Here is an 18,472-nt window from a genome sequence, read left to right on the forward strand (position 1 = left end):
CATCAACTGGATTTAAATTTCAGATAAAATTGTGATCATGGCAAAATTAGATGAATTTCATAATTGTGTGACACGACACATGTTCATGTATTGTGTCCAAGAGACAAAATAAAAAAAGCAATTTAACCTAAGTCTCTTATTCTTTTAGTAGTCTAGTCACATAAACAAAAAGAAAGGAGAGAGAAGAGAGATCTTTGGTCATCAGGAAGAGTTGCCAGTCACTGGAAAACACAACCACGTGAAAATTAGGGCATTCAATAGAAGTCAACTAAGTTGTTCATCTTTTCTCATTACTAGACAAGAATGTTTTCAATTGTGTTAAAATTGGTGATGAAAAGTGATGATTTCAAAGCAAGTATAAAACTCTATGATAAGTATACAATGATTGTATTATGCCTGTATGATGTGAAATTCATTTCCAAATGCTATAAACTAATTATGTATGATATATGAGGATTAGAGATGCTATTGTCATTAATTTGTGATGATGAGTGGTTTTGTATGTTTGTTTGATTGATAAAGCATGTTTACGATGGTTAGATATTCTTTCAGTCTATGGATGTGTGTTAAGATCATCAGAGCTTCATATATGCCCATGTGTCCTTAGTTTAATATAGGAAACTTCGTAATTTTCCCATGCTTGTTCTAAGGAAGGGTATACATGGTTATGTGGTATGAGACACACGTCTGTGTATGACTTTTTAAAAGTGGATGTCATGTTTAAATAGAGGAACATAGGGATACACCTTATGCACATGCCTGTGTAAATAGTTAAAAGACCATTTTACCCTTAGTTTAAGTGTAAGGAAGGGAAATAAGAAGAAAAGAAAGAAAAAGAAGCCTTAGTAAGGAAAGACAAATTAGTAAGAGATAGAAAAAGTGTCTGACTATATGGAAAATGACACAAGACTCTAACTAAGTCAGATTTGGGTCAAAAATAAATAAAAAGCTAAGGAGGTGTTTCATATCTAGGTAGACAATAGTTATGTGCATAAGTGGCAAGATACGTGAAAACAATAGGGTTGGATACCCATAAGATGCATCATGCACTTGTTAGCTATTTAGTTTAGTTCAAGTGTGCATGGTAAGTGACAGTGGCATTTTACTTATTCCTCATATGGTCAGTTAGATGTATCACATATGTACCTGTGGTAGAGGTTATCCCAGTATGATTTAGATAGATATTCTAATTAGCATATGTGGTAAAGGAATAGACTATTACTAGATTTCCTCGTGTGACCAAGGTGCACCAATTAGCTAGCCTAATAGGTTGTATGGCATGTGTGCAAGGCACAACAGATAGTGACACGCAAGGTGTCATACATTTTCACTAGGACATTAGATATGCTGATTTCAGCTTACGTCTTGTTAACCTATATGGATGGCCTATGTTAGGGTATGAGGGTGTCGAGCTATGACAACATACAAATTCACAATGGAATGCCAAATGTATCGATTCATATGTGTGTTTAGGGAGTCAAAAGGTCACTGACTTATTGAGTATTTTCACTGTACATTTTTTTGTAGGCAAAAGTGGCATGTAGGGGAGTTATCAGTCTAGTTAGCGGCTCCACGAGGGTGAGGGGTAAAATTGTTATTTTTTAGACTTTCTTTCCATTTATGTACTTTTTGTCATTTTAGATAAAGTTTGATATTTTTTTATGCATAATAATCACTCAAATTGAGTTTTCAAACATTGATTTTATTTATCAGGTATTATAGATTTTATTCATACCATACTTATTTGCACACTTGATTCTTTATGGACATGCATTAAATTTTATGTTTTAGAGTTCAAAAGTCAAGTTATACATGTCTCTTTGAGTTATATTCTGAGTAGAGGTATATATTTGGAGAGACGTGCTACATTTATGGTATTAGAACATGATCTCAGTATCCAAAAAAGGTGTTAAGTTCTCATGTGTCTGAAAGTTCATAAAAGAGTTTAAAAGGTGTTAAGTCCTTATGTGTCTAAAAGTGCATAAGAAAGTTAAGTAAGGAAAGTAACAATTTTATAAAGCACTAGTGTAACATCCTTCTCTAGAAGTATTGCCCTCTGGAGGAAAAATATTACTAATTAATATCTGAAGCGTCTATTTACAAAAAATTTAAAATAAACTCGTTTTAGTGTTCAGAAATTGTTTTGTGAAAACTAAAACTACGGAAGTAAACAAAAGATTTATATATCAAGTATAAAAAACTCATCTAAAAGCGTCTGAGATCATAGAGTAATCATGTACATACCTCTAGGTACAACTATACAACTATCTGAAAATTATATCTGAAAAAGGCCATAGACATGTAACATAAACCAGAGATAAACTACTCTAACCTAGATCTATCCTTACTAACTCGACTCTGCCTAGCAGCTACCCCGATCACCTGTACTTGCAATCATGAAAGGAAAGGAAGTGAGGGAATAAAATACCTAGTAAAAGGAAAGAAATAAGTAAACTATCTCCCTTCAAGGGAATAATTTGGCTCATCTATTAATGTTTGGGTCACCTTTTGTCCTATATGGCATCCATCTGATACTTTATGGAAGCTAACTATAAGGATTTGACACTTTTCTAAGCTCGAGCTCTCTTTCTTTCTCTCACTATACCATCTCAAAATCTGAATTGTGCTTTGCTACAAGCATACTCTACTGGTTTATGTCCTATTATGGACATGCCCTATTGTAAATGGTGTAGCGTAAAGTGCCCCTTCATAGTTCATAGCATGCATGCATTATCTTTTACTGATTTTGCTTCCATCTAAAACTAAAACTCGTGTCTAGGCTCTTTCTTTCTCTTTAGGCATGTGGGATACTATTGCATATCCATAATCCATCAGACTATACTCTTAGGACGAGCCCTGGCTTCTGAGCCCCAAATTTCCTTTCTTTCTTTTCTTTTTTTTTTTTTTCTCTCCTTTCTTTCTTTCCATAAATTGTAATTATTGTTTATTTAATAGGACAGTCTTTTTGTTCAAGCAATTTAATAGTCCAAATGGTCTCCAATTCATAAAAAATATACATAATTGAAAAGAGGATTCAAAGAGCTTTCCAAGAGCTATAACAGCACTCATGATTCATCAGACAAAGTAATCAAAACATGGGACGAAATCAGTGGCAAAACTGTAATTACTATTCATATAAACAATGCAGTCTTTTTTCTTCAAGCTATTTAATAGTCCAAACAGTCTCCAATTCATACAAGCTATATATCATTGAAAAGAAGATTCAAAGAGCTTTCCAACATGCTATAAAAGCACTCATGAGTCATCAGATAAGGCAATCAAAACGTGGGACAAAATTAATGGCAAAAAACTATAATTACTGTTCATTTGTTAATGTGGTCTTTTTTTTCAAGCAATTTAATAGTCCAAACGTTCTCCAATTCATACAAAGTATATATCATTGAAAAGAGGATTCAAAGAGTTTTCCAACAAGCTATAACAACACTTATAATTCATTAGATAGGGTAGTCAAAATGTGGGACACAGTTAGCGGTAATACTGTAAATATTTTCCAACTCTCTGTCATGAACAAAATCATACACATAGATACCCCAAATGACAAAACCACATTTCTTAACCACAAAATCATCATTTTATAACATAGAGCAAAGGAATCAAAGGCATAAAACATGAAACATACCAAGAATAATTCCACTTACCTTGCTTCAAGTTAGTACTTGTCAAATTTGCTCCCTCCTCTTTGTCTTACTTCTTTTCTCACCAAAAACCACCTTAAATCAATACCAAAACACACTAACATAATTATATAACATACATCTAATATATATAAACATAGGTAAAGGGAAATGAATGAGATCTTTTGATTACCAAGGCTTCTAAAGTGATTCATTTCCTTTTATTTCCTTACTTTGTCTTCCAAAACCTCTTCAAATCATCCCCTTTTTCTTCAAAAACAAAGAAGAAGCATGAAAAATGCATGTTTTTTGGAAGGAATGGGAAAAGAAGATGAAAAATGCATTTTGTCTTGTCTTTTAGCCTTTAATGTATATACATAAATTTTGGCTTATTATATATATGTCTTTCTATAGTTTTCCTCTTTTCTTTTCTTTTTTTCCATAATATATATATATATATATACACACATATATACACACACATACATACATACATACATACATTTACAATTGAACTAATATGTATAAGATTGGAAATGTATCAAAGTAGAGCCAAAAGACATAAATGCCTTTGGAAAGTACATGAGGGTATTACAACTAGTCGCCCTTACATGTTTATTGTTATAACTATAATAAACCTGCATTCAATTAAAATGACATATATGGTTGAATCATAACTTTATTTCAGGATGAGAAGATTTAGGAGATGAATCAAAGATACCCTAAAGGTTCTTAGCTAGGAAAAGAGCCAGGGAGACATAACTGATGCCTTTGTTACACCATCAATAAATAGCAAATCTATTTAACAGATAGTTAAGAATATTTTTGATGGAATCAAAAGGCATCCAAGAGTGTTGAACATCCAGTTCATGGCCTACTAATGTTAAAGCAGCTTATAGTTATTAAGATACCGCCCTAACAAGATAAAATGAGTATAGAGCCACCCAAGATGGAGATAGTGGGCAGTAGTAGAGGTCAATCTCACCCTATTTATATAGCCTGGTAGGTAGACACCAACCCTTTGATTTCAAAGGCAATGTAGTTTTAGATAAGTTAAACAATAAAAGACGTCATGAGGATTTACACCATGACAGATACAAATAAGATTCAATATACTAGTCTCCTACTAAAAAATGATGCAAAGGTATAGGGTGGAGATGTCATGCATAGGAGAAGATATCTTATATGTGAATGCTGAAAGACATTCATGACTACTTAAATTTGTGGCCATAGTGGGATGAGGTTATAGTTTAATCTGTGTAAGTCATTAATATGTATTAGCTCATATCGAGGAATTACTAAGATAGACACATTTTTATGTCTTAGCCTCAAGAGATATCAATTAATGAAAAGATTTAATTGCATGTATATGTGATGTTGTAAAAATTTATAAAGATGTTCACTGACACTCAATCATCTGGGTAGCCATAATGCTTTATTAGAGACAATATTTGTATGTGTCTAAATTTGACCAGAATTTAGATACTATCGATTTAATAAAAAGCTTATAGGGCATACGCATTTAGGGGTTGATAAAAACCAAGAGGCAAGGATTGTTTGATGACAATCTTTAGATCATGGAAAGAAAGAAACATATGGATATGTTTTGACTAAAATCATTCGGTGTGCACAGTGCCACATGGCATTGTGCAAATACACTTAGGAGTCCAATTAAGCAAGGCCAAATGATGGATGCAAGTCAACTGGCTAAGTTAACTCGTAGGTAAGGTGTTTTAGTTAAACAAAAATTTTTCAAAGTCTTTGTTTGCTAGAAAGTTTAGGCTGAGTTAGAATCCTAATTTAATTAGGATTCCTATGCATTAAAACTTTTAGTAAATTCAAAGTCCTTGTTTGATAGAAAGTTTAGATGAAGTTGGAATCCCAATTTAATTAGCATTCCTATGTATTAAAATTTTCAATAAATTAATAGTCTTAATTTAATAAGAACTCTTGGACACTTACCACCTAAATAGTTAGAGCCCTAACTAACTAAGGATTCATGCACAACTTATAAATAAAGGTGTTTAGTTTAAGTCAAAAAATTTTTAACAGAATATTCTAAAACATATACATCCTAAACATACATTTCTATGCCTAGAATCTTGTTGACATAAGCTTCTATTGTCATGATCTAATTTCCAAGATCCAATCGATAAAAGTTCTAGCAACCTTCCTTTTGGATTGCCTTCCATTCGTATTATGTATGGATACCAAAGCGCCACCTCAAGAAGGTTAGATAGTGATCTTTACATAGTCACATAAAGTCTTAGAGAAGCCAACAACGCAAGTATAATTTGTAAATGCCTATGTGTGTTTAACATGTTCATGAATCTATGCATTAAAATGGGATCTTAGATAAACTTTAGGATTTTCGATATTTTAAAAAATTTTTAATTCTGTTGCACTGCTAGTTAACAGTGCCTTACAACTCTATATTGTCTAGTGAACAGTTGTATGAGGACAAGGGGCAGAATTATCATTTTTTAGAATTTCTTTCCATTTATGTACTTTTTCATTTAAGATACAATTTGATATTTGTTTATGCACAATAATCACTCAAACTGAGTTTTCAGACATTGATTTTATTTATGATGTATTATAGATTTTATTCATGCCACACTTATTTTCACACTTGAGTATTTATGGACATGCATTAAATTTTGTGTTTTAAAGTTCATAAGTAAAGTTATACATGTCTCTTCAAATCATATTCTGAATAGGGGTATGTATTTAGAAAGGGGTGCTACACAAAAATATATGGTTGATATACTAGCTTGAGCATACTTTATATTGTGAATTTAATAGGCTAAAAGAGAGTTTCATAATTATTAATTAGCAACCATTATAAAAGGAGGCCATCAGTTTATCTTAGAAAAACTAAGTTCATTTTTTATCTAAAACTCTTTCACTAAAGTAATATCCTTTCCCTTTTCTCCACCCCACAACCCAAGGTGGATTTTAGCTTAGTGGTAGACGTTTTTAGAGGTCCTACAAGAGGAAGACTACATCTATCATCCTATATTAGGATTAAAAGCAAAAGAGTAGGTAATCTCTTAATAGTTTCATGTATGTTCTTTAACATGTTTTGATTCTGGCTCAAACGAACATGCATGTCCATTTTGTACTAATTTTCTTCATCTTTTCCTACATCAACTGTGATAGAAATACCTTTTTATTGAGGCATCTATGACGACATTTGCTTTGCCTAAGTAATACTTAATAACACAGTCATAATCCTTCACCAATTCAAGTTATCTCCTATGTCTTATGTTAAACTTTTTTAGAGTGAAGAAGTATATGAGATCCTTGTGATCAGTGTAAATTTTTCATCTCACCCCATATAGATAGTGCCTCCAAATCTTAAAGGCAATCGTCATCATTACTAACTTTAAATCATGAATAGGGTACTTGGTCTTGAAATCCTTTACTATCTCAAGGCATATGTTAGTACCTTCTCTTGCTGCATTAATACTACTCCTAAGCCATTTTGAGATGTGTTAGTGTACAGATCATATTCAACATCATCCTTTGGTGGGTCCATATTGGAGCAAAAGTTAATCTTTTCTTTAACTCTTGGAAACTCTCCTTACATACATTGAACAATTGGAATTGAGTTTCCTTCTTTGTGAGAGCTATGAGAGCTCTCACTAGCTTGGAAAAACACTTTAACAAACCTTTTATAGTACCCTGCTAAACCAAAAAAAATATGAATCTTTTTTATAGTCTTCGATCTCTACCAATCTAACACTACCTCAATCTTGCTTGGGTCAACTGATATACCCTTTATTAAGATTACATACCCTAAGAAAGCTGCCCTATCATGCCAAAATTCATATTTTCTAAATTTTGCATACAATTGCTTATCTCTGAAGAATCTCAAGTGTTGCTTATGTTTTTTATGACTTTTAGAGTACACCTGTATGTCATCTATGGATATCATAACAAACTTATTTGAGCAATCATAGAATACTCGGTTTATCAAGTCCATGAATATTGCAAAGGCATTCACTAATTTGAATTGCATCATAACAAACTCAAAATGGTCATACTACATTCAAAAAGTTATTTTAGGTATATCCTACTTATCCACCCTCACTTGATGGTAACCTAACCTTAGATCCATCTTAGTAAACACTACTAATCCTCTTAACTAATCAAATAAATCATCTATTCTGGGTAACAAGTGTTTGCTCTTAACTGTTGCTTTATTCAACTTTCAATAGTCTATGCATATTCTCATAGGCCCATCATTCTTTTTCATAAATAAGATAAGAACTTCCTATGCAGAATGACTTGGCCTAATGAAACCATTTTCAAATAACTTCTAAAGCTGTTTCTTTAATTCTTGTAGCTTGGTTAGGGCCATTTGGTAAAGTGTCTTTGAAAGAGGTGTTGTGTTCGGTGCCAATTCTATACTAAATTTGATCTCTTACTTAAAAGCTATTTATAAGGAATTTACAGTCTTCTAGTAGCAAAATAACATTTCAAAGTTTTTAATTAATAAACAAACATATTACAAAATGGATCGCCTTTGTAGGATAATTAATTTACAAACATGTTATTAACATTCACAAGGTGTTTATGGAATATATTTGTGTAAAGATGGTTCTTTTAACTTCTATTGACTGAGACAAATTGTGAATTCACTTGTAGAACCTAAAGTAGGCCTCAACGTTAGTATCTATATGGAGCATGAACCAATTGAGGCTAAAATCATGCTAAGAATCTACTAGAATCATAAGAATGGTTTGTGACTTTTGTTGAAAGCCATGATAGGGAAAATAATCCTTTATAAAATTATAATTTGATGGTTGGGGTGTTTTTCTCCACACATAATATATTTGTTTGCTACTTCTTTTCTTTTATGAAAAAAACATGTGTTATGCACCTCTCTTTTATCCATGTATATGTACACACACACATATACATATATATCTAAACATGTGGGCCCTATCTATGTGGCTTTAATTATATTTCATATATTATTATAAATCCAAAATCTAGATTAGATCTGACTTAGATTCAATTCAAAAAATCATGTCTCTAGAGTTTGATTAACTTTTTTTTTTTTGTATGATCCATAGACTCTTCATTAAGTTGATAATGATCATATTTATATCGAGCTCTTAAGTTGACATCCGTTTGGACATAGACCAAGAGTGGCATTTAGCAAGACATTATGGCCACCTAATTAGTATAGTGCTAGCATACGATTTCTTAACTTGTTAGTGATACAGTTGCTCATGCAATTCGATCCTTTTGTCATACGATATCTCTTTGAGGCTGAGATATAGATGAAATGTCTCCCTCATGGATTCTTGAGTTACATAAATTGAATTCAATCAACAACCATAAAAACATTATATCTAGTATCAACTCAATTCCACTATGGTCATAGATTTAATTAGTTATTGTCATCCGTCAAAGGGCCTTAACTGGGCTATAAGCTCCCATGCTTGGGAATGATGAATCTTTTGTTGATCCAACATAATCGTCATACAAATCTCAATATGGCCAGTCACAACCTTTCTAGCAATCCTCTGACCAGATTACGTTGGGTTGGTATTAAACTATACTAATCCATGTACAAGATAGTTTGGTGACCTCAAGTCTAAGGATCACATATACCTCCGTTCACTAAAAAGATAGATTCCATAAACACTAGAGCAACCATCCATATGAAATCCTCTTGATAGGTTATTCTAGTGAACATGTCTATAACATACACCCATATGTTGTACTAAGTTATTAGCAAACAACTTTGACATATAAGAATTATGATTATCTTTCAATGAAGTCGTTTAACACTATGATAACTTTATCATATTACCTGTGCCATTAGTTATAGTAATATTAATGTTACGAACGTTTTAAAAACAACCACCTAATGTACACATAGGGTTTTCACAATCAATTGCCAAACACTGATCCTCTCATCATGGTTCAACTATTCTTAGGACATTTGTCTGAGCATATATTAATATGCTTTATAGACAAAGAATGCCATAGTAAAATACAAATATGACCTTTATCAATGAGTTTGTATCATCATGAGGATTGACTCTAAGACACCAACCCTAACAATCTCCTATTTATACTATAGCCAATCATCCATGCAAACAACATCGGATGATCGTACTTGCCCATCATTGCTTTTGCTATGACAAAACATTCATTGATACATGTTCTTCATTCAGTTTTCCAATGGTTAACTAACCTTTCCTCTCGTCAATTTGACAAGGTGAAATTACTAGAGTATGTAACTAAATCGTTTGGTAAGATCGTTACTTCTTGAAACACTTGTTTAGTACTAGTAATACTAATCAATAGTGCTAGAAGTTAATTTTATGATCTAATATGACTTTTGAATGTCTCATAGTCAATTTTCAAAGTATAATTTATTCAACATTTATACAACTTGTCTTTTTGAATAGATATTCATTATTTTTAATCTAATTTGTCTTATGTTACTATTCCTTATGCAGTGACTTCATCCTTCAAGATCGTAGAAACTATCCAAATTCCTTTCAAGCAATCAAAGATATTTCCTAGTATGTTGTCCAATGATGTTTATTTGAACACAGTTGATATTTCTAAAAGATTTAGATATCAACTTTGAGTGTATATCATGACAGTCATCATCATTCTAATAGTTAGTGCTAATAGAAATCTAATCATCTTCGTCTTTCAAATTATGTGTTCAAGACACAAAATCCAAGAAATGCATGAATCATAATGACAAAAGAGAATCCTTTTGGATTTTTATTTGTTGAATCCCTTCAGTCTTCATCTATTATAAACATTACAACTTAAATTTAGTAGTCTATACAATCTACAATAATAAATCAAGAGAGAATATAGACTACTTAGTTTAAGTTCTTTTATGAAAGAGTACTTGGTTACCCAAGTCTTATTACGTTAACTATAAATTTAACCACTTAATTCTAATATGTTTATCATCATACAGATATACAATGTCAGAATCATCATTGTACTCTCACTAGCTTAATATACAATTTTCATATTCATCTTAGTAAAATCAAAAGATTTTATAGTTTTGTTTGTATGAATATTTCAAAATTCCAATGTTCATGAGTTCTTACATAGAACTCATCAACTTGCATACCTAACCAACTCCTTTTCAAGGTTAATACCATGGTTGTTATATAGTCACAACCATTCTAAATTTTATCCATTAGAGTTACTCTTGACAATTAATTATCAAACTTTTAATGGTATGCAACAACTATGAGTGCATTTAGACTTTAGTTTCATTGGTAGGCCTTAAATTTTAATGTCATAAATTATTGGTGTGTTTATCAGAAGTTATGAAAATTTTAATTCTTATTACTATTATATCCAGAAGAAACTAATAGCTCTGAATCTCTATAGTTTGTCCTATTAATATCTCATCACTTATTATTGACCTACTGTTTGGTAACTCTATCTTGACTCTCTAGGCCACCTTTACTGGTTGTACTTTTAATCGTTCAACTATACTCTTGACTACACAAAAATGCATAGTACCACAATCAATCAACATGGATAAAAAATATTAAAGTAAACAATATGACCAATGACTACTACTAGATTAGCTTTGGTGAGTCGATGGGTGATGGTGAAAACTTTAGTAGTGGTTCCCTCCACTAGTTGCTCGACTTGAACTATAACCTCGGGATAGGATCTGCCATGTACCCTAGCTGATGGCACCTATAATATACTACTTGCATAGTTATAAACTCTTATTTGTGATGCCTATCATACCTATAACAAGTTGGAATCTTTAGTCCCTTTTAGTTTTTGCTACTCTACCAACCTTTCTTGTTCCTCTTAGGCAGGAATAACTTTTTTTTTTTTCTATCAAAAGAAAAGTCCCTTTGTATTGGGTACTGTTACTACCTAATTATGGTAGTAGTGCTAATGTTGGTATAGGGGTTGATTAAGTTGAAAGCTGACTATACATATTTTTGACAAATACATTAGGGCTTTATTCAAGGCCTTACTATAAGTTTGAGGTGACTTTATACTTGTCATCACATTTTAGGCTATAGTTGGGTCAAGCCTCTACATGAACTTCCCCATCCACTAATCTCTATATTAGTTATCTTAGGGGTGTACCTTGCCAAATGATTGAATTTGTTAGATTATTCCTTCACTGAATCTGTACCTTATATCAGTGTAAGAAACTATTGAGCTTAAATGCACATTATATCTATTCCCTATACTTAGCCTCAAACTTTCTCCTGAACTTTGACTAAGATATCTCAGAGATCTTTGTTATCTCTTAGACCAGGTTTCACATGTCCTAGCACTGGACTTGAATAAGTAGATGGCATATCTAACTTTTTCCTGATCTATCATATCAAATACGGCCATCACACTTTATCGATTCCAATTATTCCTCAACTGTAATCGAGTCCTTAGCACCATCAAATTTCTTAGGCTAGTGCTTACAAGTCAAGTTGAAATGAGGTGCAATTGTATCTTAGTTGGTGTTGTTAGTAGTCCTGTTGTTAGTGTAGAAGTAAACTGAGCCTTGAGCCAGTGCTAACAGTGTTTGAGTTGACTTGTTAGCTTGAATTGGTGCTCTATCAAGACCTCTTTGAGTATGTTTCTAACTATTAGGATAGGTGCTCTAAAGCTAATCAAATTTGACATTTGTAGATGTAATTTTATATTAATCATTAATAAAAGGATTGATTGATATTCAATTCATATGTTGACTATTATATGATTTTATGAATAACATGCCCTTAGAATGGTAGAATTGTGATAAGGGAATCTGACAACTGATTGTGAAAACTCTATGTACACATTGAGTGGCTATTTTAGAAACATTTGTAATTCTAACATTGAATGAATAAAAGGGCACGTGTAATGATAATGAGATTATCATAGTGTTAAGCAACCCCACCAAAAGTGGCGACAATATGTATCGAAGCTATTGTTGATAACTTGGTGTAACACATGGTTACACATTGTAGACGTGTTTATCAAACTAACCTGACTAAGTGATATCTATATGGATGGTTGTTCTAGTGTTTATGTAATAAATCCTTTGAATATCGAGAGTGCATGAGATCCTTTGACTTGAGGTAGGTAGACCGTCTTGTCTAAGGATCAATATGGTTTGATGTTATCTAACGTTTAACTATAATTAGGGTAACTATAAAGGTAGAAATTGACCATATCGCTAGATACATGAAAGTTATGGTTGATCGATAAAGGATTCATCACTCTTGAATACAGAGGAAGATATCTCACATGAGAATATTAAATGACATTTATGACAGCTTGAATTTATAGCCATAGTGGGATAAGGTTGTTCCCTCATCGATGTTAGTCATTGATATATATCAGTTCATATTGATAAATTGTTAAGATAAAAAATTTTCTATATCTTAGCCTCAAGAGATATTAGTGGACGAAATGATTAAATTGCATGTAACTGTGATGTTATAGAAACTTAAGAAATGTCCACTGACATTTTATCTATAGGTAGCCATGTTGCTTTGCTAGAGACTAATCTTGATTTGTATTTGAATTTTGTCTAAATCTAAACACTACCAATTTGATAGAGAGCTTATAGGTCATATGTATATAGGGGTTGCTTCAAACCTAAAAAAGGGGGGGTTATTTGATGATAATCTTAAGTTTAGAATGAAAGAGAAATCATTGAAAAATTGGGTTTGCCCATTTGGGTTAAAAAACCTAATTGACTACACTTTGACCAAGGTATACTTGGCGTCCATGGTTTCAGTTGACACCATGGAAAATAAAGAAAACATGGCACAGTTGGACAAAAGATTGTCTAGTTATGCAAGACTTATAGACATGTCGGACAGCACATTTGTGTTGCCACCTATGTACATGTGTGTTGAAGATGTCGGGCTTGGTTAAAATTCTTGCCATACTCGAACACCTACACATATATATAACATGTGTTAAAAAAAGCAAATAACATAGAGTTAAAAAGGTAGAAAACCCTAGCCATGAGTTTTTTGTGTTTTCTCTCCTTTTATAAACACACATTAGTCTAGCCAAAGAGCCCTAATATCCTTTCACCTGGATTGTCTCTCTTGTGCTCATGCTCTGTGTGGATGCCAAAACGCTACCTCTCAAAGGTTAGATAGTGTTCAATCTCAAGCCACATGAAGATTTGGAGAGGCCATCAATGTAGGTATAAATTATAAAACAACTTATGAGTGTTTTGCATGTTTATGAACATATGTCTAAAACGAGTATCTTAGTTAGGGTTTTTACAATTGTTTGATTTGAAAAAGTTTTTTCATTGCATTATTGATTATCTACACTCTAAAACCCTACAGTGGTATTAGAGCCACTGTTTAGAGTATTTTCATGAAAATATATATACCTACTGTTAGTTTTGATTGATTTTATATGTTGATTGCATATAATCGAATTAATCAAAACTATTAAAATTAACAAAGATGATTTAAAATCATGTTATTGCATGATATGTTAAGTATCATGTGCAATTTAAATTGTGTTAATTTATTGAGTGATGATTCCTAATTTTTATTTTAGTTTTGTTGATATATGCATGTTTGATTTTGGTTGAATGCCATAAGCTTCGTGTTGTTGCACAAACTTGCCTACGAATTATGTTGTTTGCATGATTTGAGGGTTGCCATCAAAGTGAGTACGGTTGTATGTTGTATTTCTTTACCTCAATAATAGGCATATTGAAAACTGGGAGGTTTTATATATTTTCTATCACTGGAAAACTCAAAAAGTTGAGACTGGAATTTAAAGAATAAAGCATAACTAGACCAATTTTTGTTTCCATTTGTTGTTATTGCGTATGTATATTAGTGACTCAACTTATGTGTTTAGACTAGAAGATATGGAGTTTGAGGATAACCTAGTTTATAAGGAGCGTCTGGTTTAGATTGTAAAAAACAAGTAAATCAACTCGAGATTAAGTAGATTCCTTTAGTTAAGATTTTTGGAGGGACCATTGGGTCGAGAAGGCCATCTGAGAGGTGGAGTAGGATATGAGGCAGAGGTTCCCATAACTGTTTGAGTGAATTTCAGGAACATTATTCTTTTAATGGGAAAGAATGTAACACCTACAAGTATATCTAGGAGTATTTTTGTCTTTTAGGTTGGGATGTGTGTATTTATGCTTGTGTAATTAATTTGTGTGAAATAACCAACACACTATCCTATGGGAAGGTCGTACACCTGTATATGTTGTGAGAAGTGTAAAATAGTCTTTTCTCATTGCAGTTTGGGTTTTTGGCTAAGTATGGCTAACCTACATACCCATATATAATGGCTTACATGCCTGTGTGAGGTCAATGCATTTGAGTATTGGATAAAGATTTATTTCATGGGGATTTTGGCATATGGCTTTAATGTGTAATGACACACATGCCAATGTGCCTTAAGTACACTTCCGTATGTGTCATTATTTATAGAAAAAAATAAAAGATCGAAATGTGTTTGGTTGAACATTCACACCATTATTTTCATAGAAAAGCATAGGGCTTGAGAGGTTCTTGAGGGCTTTAGAAGCTTTGGACATAAAGAAGACCTTGGGAGTTCAATCAAAAGCCATGTGAAGATTATTTAGATCAGTGGAAGAGAGGTAAGCAATGTGCTCTCTAAATCCCTATGATGTTTGATTGATTTTAGAGATATTCTAAATAGCTTAGATCATTGATTTGGCACTTTTAAACATATATATTCATGGAATTAATTATGTTGATGATTGACACGTGTATTAGTAGACTTATAAGGTTATAAGATTGTATTTATGGTGTTCGGATGGTTTGTATATATTGTCTATGTAAGGTATTCAGGGCACCAGTAACCAACAACGTAATGGAATTAAAAATTTAAAAAATCAAAATGCCCAAAACCCCACCCTAAACAAGATACTCGTTTTAGACATACAATCATGAACATATAAAACATACATAAGGTGTTTTATACTTTATACCTACGTTGGTGGCTCCTCCAAATTTTCACATGGCTTGAGACTGAAAACTATCTAACCCTCAAAAAGTGGGACCTTGGTATCCACACAGAGCATGAACACTTAAGAGGTAATCTAAGGAGAAGGTTGTTAGGCTTCTTTACCGGATTATTTTGTTTATGGGAAGAATGAGAGAAAATTAGAAAACTTGTGGCTAGGGTTTCTACTATGTATATATTCTTTTTTTTTCTTTAATTTTAAAGCTCTTTAAATATATGCAAGTGTTCAAGTATAACAAGGATTTCATCTAGACCCAACACTTTCAACACACATGGACAACTAACATGTAAACATGTACAACCAGCATGTTTAATAACAAGCACAAGTGGTACACAAGTATGCCACCTGACATGCACTTTGGCATTGCATGGTTGGACAAAAATTTGTCTAGTTGTGCCATGCCTTTTATAATTTGCATGGTATTAGCTGGAATCATGCACACTAAGGTCTTTCTTGGTTAAAACGCGGTCAACCAAATTTTCTCTTTCCCTAAACACTAGAATTATTATCAAATATTCACTGTCTATGGGTTTGAATCAACCTCAATATGCATATAGTCCATAAGCTATCTATCAAACTGATAGTATTTGAATTTGGATCGAATTCAGACATAGACCGAAATTAACCTCTAGCAAAGCATCATGGCTACCTGGACAACAAAGTGTCAGAAGACATCTCTTAAGTTTTTACAACATCATAGTGACGTGTAACAAGATCTTTTCGTCAACCAATATCTCTTAAGGCATAAAAAAGTGTTTATCTTAATAGTTCCTTAGTATGAACTAATATACATTAATGACTAACATGGATTAGATAATAACCTCATCTTACTGTGGTCATAAATTTAGTTATCATAGATGTCATTTAGTATTCTCATGTGCTTAGGAGTGATAAATCTTTTAACAATCAACTATAGCCTCCATCTATCCCACGATATGGTTGATTACTACTTTTATAGTTACTGGAATTATAACGACACGTTAGGTAACGTCAAACCATATTGATTCACATCTATGGTGTTCAAAGGATTTATTCTATAGACACTAGAGTAAGCATTTATATGGATATCCTTTGGTCGAGTCAGTCTAATGAACACGTCTACAATATGCACCCATGTGTTCACCAAACTGTTTACAATAACTTCAACATGTGAGAATTGTCGCCACTTTTGGTATGGTCGCTTAACACTATGATAATCTCATTATTATTACACGTGCCCTTGTTCATTGTAAAGTTAAGATTGCGAACATTTCTAGGATGACCACTAAAAGTTTAAATAAGGTTCCCATGATTAGTTATTCAATCCCCTTTATCACAATTCCACCATTCTATAGACATGTTATTTTCACGATCATTTAGATAGACAACATATAAATTGAATAACAATAAATCCTTTATTAATTATTAATATAAAATTATATTCATAAATACCAAATTAGATTGGCTTTAGGCACCTGTCTTAACAGTCTATGATCTTGGATTAATGTTTGGATGAATGTATGAATCGTAAATTTTGTTTAAGGTTTTGTTTATGTGAATTAAGAGTTGGAATTAAGTTTGCATGGACTTGTGATTTGGGATATTCATATTGACTCAAGTATGCTACAAGAATCTATGATTTTAGGTGTTGTGATCATTTTTGGTAATGTGCTTTTTGTGTGGTTTGCAGTGCTTTAGGATAATCTAAAATGGTTTGGTTATGACTGAAGATTGGAGTTTCATAAGAAGTTATTGTCAAATTCTGGAAATTCTAAGACACATGCCTATGTCTAATTAGGGATTTTTCTCCCCGTGTTAAAACAACCACAAGAGTGTGGATTTAGGAACAAGTACACATTTGTGTGGTATGGGACACACAAGCATGTGTCTTGCCCCAAAGATACATACCCGTGTGCTTAGGGTTTTCATCATATAGATTAATTAACACACCCAGTGTGTGAGAGATACATACCCATATACTTTTAGGAAAATTTGAGAATATAGACATGAAAAGTTAATGAATAAGGCATGATGCTCTGATATGAGTGTGAGGTTTGAAAATGACTAAATTACCCTTAGAAGGGATGATTATGAGGAAAGTCAATGATAAGACCCTAATGAAGGTTAATGATGGAAATTATTAAAGGCATGTCTGACTATGTAATTAATGGCACGGACCCTGATCAAAGTGATTTTGAGTCAAAAACTAGAAACGATGTATTAAACTAGTATAAACCACCGAACTATGAATAATGTAGTCGTGAAAGCAACATGGCTAGTGTGTATATATATATATATATATGTATGTATGTATGCATGTATAAAATCTTGATATCATTAGATAATTTCATATCAGCGACGGGCATCATAGCATTTGGTATGCATATGCGATGATGAGTAAAGCCCAAGGTCTCATTGCTCTTTTGATATGGTATCTGTAGCCCAAGTCTGGCTGACATGTATATGAGGTACACTTATAAATGACATTTGGGATGTCACCTACTTTCACTAAAGGTTCAAGATGTCAATACACATCATTTGACACTAGTCATTTAGGATGATACCGCCATTGAAAAAAAGGCGTTGGGCATGAGATAATTCGAATAGGCATATGAGATGATGGAAAAAGATCTGTGAGAACATAAATTAAGAAATAAAGAACTTATGAATGTTATCATCTATATATATTTGGGTTATGGATTTTCTACTTATTTAGTGTGTATCACTTACATGTTTTGTTTATGTGGTTTTACAGGTAGAGTTGTGAAGTAGTAGGGTTGTAACAGGTCAGCTCATGGTGGTGCATAAGGGAGGCGCGATTCTATCTTTTTTATTTTATTAGATATTTTTTGTA

Source organism: Mangifera indica, chromosome 8, assembly GCF_011075055.1.
Source record: "Mangifera indica cultivar Alphonso chromosome 8, CATAS_Mindica_2.1, whole genome shotgun sequence".
NCBI classification, from domain to species: Eukaryota; Viridiplantae; Streptophyta; class Magnoliopsida; order Sapindales; family Anacardiaceae; genus Mangifera; species Mangifera indica.